The sequence below is a fragment of the Pristiophorus japonicus genome, chromosome 7 (genome assembly GCF_044704955.1).
Source record: "Pristiophorus japonicus isolate sPriJap1 chromosome 7, sPriJap1.hap1, whole genome shotgun sequence".
Taxonomy (NCBI): domain Eukaryota; kingdom Metazoa; phylum Chordata; class Chondrichthyes; family Pristiophoridae; genus Pristiophorus; species Pristiophorus japonicus.
In genome coordinates, this window is record NC_091983.1 from 54,129,110 (window position 1) to 54,136,665 (window position 7,556).

Here is a 7,556-nt window from a genome sequence, read left to right on the forward strand (position 1 = left end):
CCTTTCGCCACTGGAACGGCTTGATTGGCTCTTGCATTTCAACGGGGATGCTGGCCCACCTCCCATGCAGTACACAGTTTTTTACTAGGGACAGCAGAGGATCTTGGCTGGTCCAAGTCCTAATCTAGCGGGCCGTGACAGGTGATTTATCATTTTCAAATGCTTCCATGACCATCAACAAGTCTGCGGGCTGCGCCACCATCAACAAGTTTGCAGGCTGCGCCATTTCCACCCCCGTGGTAGGCAATGGTAGCCGACTGAGAGCATCTGCACATTTCTCGGTGCCTGGCCTGTGGCGGATGGTACAGTTATACACTGATACCGCGATTGCCAACCTTTGTATGCGGGCTGAGGCATTAGTATTTATCCCCTTGTTTTCTGCGAACAGGGATATGAGGTGCTTGTGATCGGTTTCCAGTTCAAATTTGAGGCCAAACAGGTACTGATGCATTTTCTTTACTCCGAACACACACGCTAATGCCTCTTTCTCAATCATGCTGTCGGCCCTCCTGGCCTTAGACAAGCTCCTGCAGGCATAGGCGACAGGTTGCAACTTCCCCGCAACGTTAGCTTGTTGTAATACACACCCGACTCCGTACGACGACGTATCACATGCTAATACAATTCTTTCTCATGGGTTATACAATACAAGCAGCTTGTTGGAGCATAAAATGTTTCTGGCTTTCTCAAAAGCAATGACTTAGAACATAAGAACATACGAATTAGGAACAGGAGTGGGCCATCTAGCCCCTCGAGCATGCTCCGCCATTCAACAAGATCATGGTTGATCTGGCCGTGGACTCAGCTCCATTTACCCGCCCGCTCCCCATAACCCTTAATTCCCTTATTAGTTAAAAATCTATCTATCTGTGATTTGAATACATTCAATGAGCTAGCCTCAACTGCTTCCTTGGACAGAGAATTCCACAGATTCACAACCCTCTGGGAGAAGAAATTCCTTCTCAACTCGGTTTTAAATTGGCTCCCCCGTATTTTGAGGCTGTGCCCCCTAGTTCTAGTCTCCCCGACCAGTGGAAACAACCTCTCTGCCTCTATCTTGTCGATCCCTTTTATTATTTTAAATATTTCTATAAGATCTCCCCTCATCCTTCTGAACTCCAACGAGTAAAGACCCAGTCTACTCAATCTATCATCATAAGGTAACCCCCTCATCTCTGGAATCAGCCGAGTGAATCGTTTCTGTACCCCCTCCAAAGCTAGTATATCCTTCCTTAAGTAAGGTGACCAAAACTGCACGCAGTACTCCAGGTGCGGCCTCACCAATACCCTATACAGTTGCAGCAGGACCTCCCTGCTTTTGTACTCCATCCCTCTTGCAATGAAGGCCAACATTCCATTCGCCTTCCTGATTACCTGCTGCACCTGCAAACTAACTTTTTGGGATTCATGCACAAGGACCCCCAGGTCCCTCTGCACCGCAGCATGTTGTAATTTCTCCCCATTCAAATAATATTCCCTTTTATTGTTTTTTTTTCCAAGGTGGATGACCTCACATTTTCCGACATTGTATTCCATCTGCCAAACCTTAGCCCATTCGCTTAACCTATCTAAATCTCTTTGCAGCCTCTCTGTGTCCTCTACACAACCTGCTTTCCCACTAATCTTTGTGTCATCTGCAAATTTTGTTACACTACACTCTGTCCCCTCTTCCAGGTCATCTCTGTATATTGTAAACAGTTGTGGTCCCAGCACCAATCCCTGTGGCACACCACTAACCACCGATTTCCAACCCGAAAAGGACCCATTTATTCCGACTCTCTGCTTTCTGTTAGCTAGCCAATTCTCGATCCATGATAATACATTTCCTCTGACTCCACGTATCTTTATCTTCTGCAGTAACCTTTTGTGTGGCACCTTATCAAATGCCTTTTGGAAATCTAAATACACCACATCCATCGGTGCACCTCTATCCACCATGCTCGTTATATCCTCAAAGAATTCCAGTAAATTAGTTTAACATGATTTCCCCTTCATGAATCCATGTTGTGTCTGCTTGATTGCACTATTCCTATCTAGATGTCCCGCTATTTCTTCCTTAATGATAGCTTCAAGCATTTTCCCCACTACAGATGTTAAACTAACCAGCCTATAGTTACCTGCCTTTTGTCTGACCCCTTTTTTAAACAGAGGCGTTACATTAGCTGCTTTCCAATCCGATGATACCTCCCCAGAGTCCAGAGAATTTTGGTAGATTATAACGAATGCATCTGCTATAACTTCCACCATCTCTTTTAATACCCTGGGATGCATTTCATCAGAACCAGGGGACTTGTCTACCTTGAGTCCCATTAGCCTGTCTAGCACTACCCCCGAGTGATAGTGATTATCTCAAGGACCTCCCTTCCCACATTCCCGTGACCAGCAATTTTTGGCATGGTTTTTGTGTCTTCCACTGAGAAGACCGAAACAAAATAATTGTTTAAGGTCTCAGCTATTTCCACATTTCCCATTATTAAATCCCCCTTCTCATCTTCTCAGGGACCAATATTTACTTTAGTCACTCTTTTCCGTTTTATATATCGGTAAAAACTTTTACTATCTGTTTTTATGTTTTGCGCAAGTTTACTTTCGTAATCTATCTTTCCTTTCTTTATTGCTTTCTTAGTCATTCTTTGCTGTCATTTAAAATGTTCCCAATCTGCTAGTTTCCCACTAACCTTGGCCACGTTATACACATTGGTTGTTAATTTGATACTCTCCTTTATTTCCTTGGTTATCCATGGCTGGTTATCCCTTCTCTTACCGCCCTTCTCTTTCACTGGAATATATTTTTGTTGAGCACTATGAAAGAGCTCCTTAAAAGTCCTCCACTGTTCCTCAATTGTGCCATCGTTTAGTCTGCGTTTCCAGTCTACTTTAGCCAACTCTGCCCTCATCCCACTGCAGTCCCCTTTGTTTAAGCATAGTACGCTCGTTTGAGACACTACTTCCTCACCCTCAATCTGTATTACAAATTCAACCATACTGTGATCACTCATTCCGACAGGATCTTTTACTTGGAGATCGTTTATTATTCCTGTCTCATTACACAGGACCAGATCTAAGATAGCTTGCTCCCTTGTCGGTTCTATAACATACTGTTCTAAGAAACAATCCCGTATGCATTCTATGAATTCCTCCTCAAGGCTACCCCGTGCGATTTGATTTGACCAATCGATATGTAGGTTAAAATCCCCCATGATTACTGCCATTCCTTTTTCACATGCCTCCATTATTCCCTTGATTATTGCCCACCCCAAATTATTATTTGGGGGCCTATAAACTACGCCCACCAGTGACTTTTTCCATTTACTATCTCTAAACTCCACCCACAATGATTCAACATTTTGTTCATTGGAGCCAATATCGTCTCTCACAACTGATATCATCCTTTATTAACAGAGCTACCCCACCTCCTTTCCCTTCTTGTCTATCTTTCCGAATTGTCTGATACCCCTGTCTGTTTAATTCCCAGTCTTGGCCACGCTGCAACCACATTTCTGTAATGGCCACCAAATCATACCCATTTGTAATGATTTGTGCCGTCAACTCATTCAGTTTATTTTGAATGCTGCGTGCGTTTAGGTAGAGTGTTTTAATACTAGTTTTTAAACAATGATTTTTAGTTTTGACCCTTTTTGCAGCCCCTTTATATAATACATATTGTCCCTTCCTATCACCTTATGGTTTACACTTACCCCAGTGCTACTCTGCTCTGTTGCCTCCTGCCTTTTGCATTCTTTCTTAGGGTCCTGTTCATCTGAGCTCTCACCCACTCTAACTCGCTCAGAACCCTCTCCTGGCTTCCGAATATTCCTTGCATTGACGCACCGAGCTTTCAGGCTTGCCTTTTTATTGCACTTTGACCCTTTATAATTTTGCTGTACAGTGGCCCTTTTTGTTTTTTGCCTTGGGTTTCTCTGCCCTCCACTTTTACTCATCTCCTTTCTGTCTTTTGCTTTTGTCTCCATTTTGTTTCTCTCTGTCTCCCTGCATTGGTTCCCATCCTCCTGCCGTATTAGTTTAACTCCTCCCCAACAGCACTAGCAAACACTCCTCCAAGGACATTGGTTCCGGTCCTGCCCAGGTGCAGACCGTTCGGTTTGTACTGGTCCCACTTCCCCCAGAACAGGTTCCAATGCCCCAGGAATTTGAATCCCTCCCTGCTGCACCACTGCTCAAGCCACGTATTCATCTGAGCTATCCTGCGATTCCTACTCTGACTAGCACGTGGCACTGGTAGCAATCCCGAGATTACTACGTTTTAATTTAGCTCCTAGCTCCTTAAATTCGTCTCATAGGACCTCATCCCTTTTTTTACCCATATCGTTGGTACAATGTGCACCACGACAACTGGCTGTTTACCCTCCCTTTTCAGAATGTCCTGCACCCGCTCCGAGATATCCTTGACCCTTGCACCAGGGAGGCAACCTACCATCCTGGAGTATCAGTTGCAGCCGCAAAAACGTCTATCTATTCCCCTTACAATTGAATCCCCTATCACTATCGCTCTCCCATTCTTTTTCCTGCCCTCCTGTGCAGCAGAGCCAGCCACGGTGCCATGAACTTGGCTGCTGCTGCCCTCCCCTGATGAGTCATCCCCCTCAACAGTACTCAAAGCAGTGTATCTGTTTTGCAGGGGGATGACCACAGGGGACCCATGCACTACCTTCCTTGCACTGCTCTTCCTGCTGATCTTCCATTCCCTAACTGGCTGTGGACCCTTCACCTGCGGTATGACCAACTCGCTCCACGTGCTACTCACGTCATTCTCAGCTTCGTGGATGCTCCAGAGTAAATCCACCCTCAGCTCCAATTCCGCAACGCGGACCGTCAGGAGCTGGAGGCAGATGCACTTCCCGCACACATAGTCGTCAGGGACACCGGAGGCGTCCCTGATTTCCCACATAGTACAGGAGGAGCATATCACGTGACCGAGCTCTCCTGCCATGTCTTAACCCTTAGATTAACTTAAATTGGCAACAACAGTGCTAAAAGTTGCTCACTGATATAGAAGAGAAAAAAGAAAAACTACTTACCAATCACCAGCCAATCAATTACCCCTTTGGCTGTGACATCATCTTTCTATTTCTCTCTACTTTTTTGCCTTCTCCCTGTCGCTGCTCAAGCTGGGCCTTTTGTAGGCCTCTCTGACTCACGGACTCCCGACTCAGCGACGCACCTCCCGACCTCGCGGCCTTTTGTAGGCCTCTCTGAGTCACGGACCCCCGACTCAGCGACGCACCTCCCGACCTCGCAGCCTTTTGTAGGCCTCTCTGACTCACGGACTCCCGACTCAGCGACGCACTTCCTGACCTCGCGGCCTTTTTTAGGCCTCTCTGACTCATGGACTCCCGACTCAGCAACGCACCTCCCGACCTCGCGGCCTTTTGTAGGCCTCTCTGACTCATGGACTCTCGCCTCAGCGACGCACCTCCCGACCTCGCGGCCTTTTGTAGGCCTCTCTGACTCACGGACTGCCGACTCAGCGACGCACCTCCCGACCTCGCGGCCTTTCCCATACCCAGTTCTCACCTTTACGCAATAACACATGTAGGGGCTCTAAGAGGGTGCTTAACCCCGGTAGGAAGTTACCAAATAGTTGAGGAGTTCCAGGAACGACCGCAGCTCCACGATGTTCTGTGGCCTGGGCGCATTCCTGATAGCCTCTGTCTTGGCATCTGTGGGCCGAATGCCATCCGCGCGATCTTTCTCCCCAGAAACTCCACTTCTGTTGCCATGGAGATGCATTTCGACCTCTTCAGCCGCAGCCCTATGCGATCCAGTCGCTGGAGGACCTCCTCCAGGTTTTGTACGTGCTCAACGGTGTCCCGACCCATGACCAATATGTTGTCCTGAAAAACCACCATGCATGGTACCGACTTGAGTAGGCTCTCCATGTTTCTCTGGAAGATCGCTGCAGCTGACCGAATTCCAAATGGGCATCTGTTGTAGATGAACAGTCCCTGGTGCGTGTTGATGCAGGTGAGGCCCTTCGAAGACTCCTCCAGCTCCTGCATCATGTAGGCCGAAGTCAGGTCGAGCTTGGTGAACGTCTTGCCTCCTGCCAGCGTCGCAAATAGGTCGTCTGCCTTCGGTAGCGGGTATTGGTCCTGTAGCGAGAAACGATTAATGGTTACTTTATAATCACCGCAAATCCTGACTGTGCCATCACTTTTGAGTACTGGAACAATCGGGCTGGCCCACTCACTGAATTCCACTGGGGAGCTGATGCCCTCAAATTGCAGCCGCAGCTCGATTTCCACTCTCTCCCTCATCATGTGAGGTACCGCTAGCGCCTTGTGGTGAATGGATCGTGCCTCTGGGACCAAGTGGATCCGCACCTTCACCCCGGAAAAGTTTCTAATGCCTGGCTCAAAAAGGGAAGGAAATTTGTTAAGAACCTGGGTACATGAGGCCTCATCGACATGTGATAGCGCTCGGATGTCATTCCAGTTCCAGCGGATTTTGCCCAGCCAGCTCTTTCCAAGCAGTGTGGGGCCATCGCCCGGGACAAGCCAGAGTGGCAGTTCGTGCACCGTGCCCTCGTAGGTGACCTCGACCATGGCGCTGCCCAGGACAGTGATGAGCCCTTTGGTGTACGCTCTCAGTTTCGTGTGGATGGAGCTCAGGACTGGTCTGAGTGCCTTGTTGCACCACAGTCTCTCAAACATCTTTTTACTCATGATGGATTGGTGAGCGCCAGTGTCCAGTTCCATTCCATTCAATTTTACATTTAGCATTATAGGTGGACATTTCATCGAAAATGTGTGCACCCCGTGTACTTCAGCATCTGTCTCCTCTCTCTGAGGCTCGAAATTGCTTTGATCCACCATGGACCAATCTTCCTCTGCCACATGGTGGTTAGCAGGTTTTGCAGAGCTTGCAGCTCATCTGCAAGCTCGTTGGAGGTGCCCCATTGTTCCACATACCCTTTGAAGCGGCAAGAATAGGCTGAATGGAAGCCTCTACAATGCCAACAAGGTGTGAATTGCCTTGCATTCATCCTTTGTTGCAGATTCTGAGTCATCTGGGTCACCTGAGGCCTGCTGGTAGTTGCAGACTCATGGTTTTTGCCCTGTACATTTCTGCTCGCAAACACAGTTCCAGTTATTTTATGAACATTGCTAGCACTTGTGTGCTGAGAGATTTTTTTGGTGTTATCACTGGTGGACATAAACGCCTGTGCTATCGCAATGGCCTTACTGAGGGTCGGTGTCTCTACAGTCAAAAGTTTTCGTAGGATGGTCTCGTGGCCAATGCCCAGTACAAAAAAGTCTCTGAGCATTTGCTCCAGGTAACCATCAAACTCACATTATCCTTCAAGTCGCCTTAGCTTGGCGACGTAGCTTGCCACTTCCTGACCTTCAGATCGCTGGCACGTGTAGAACTGATACCGCGCCATCAGCATGCTCTCCCTCGGGTTAAGATGCTCCTGAACCAGTGTACACAGCTCCTCATATGACTTATCTGTGAGTTTCACCGGAGCCAGAAGATTCTTCATGAGGTTGTAGGTCGGTGCCCTGCAGACTGTGAGGAGGACCGCTCTCCTTTTT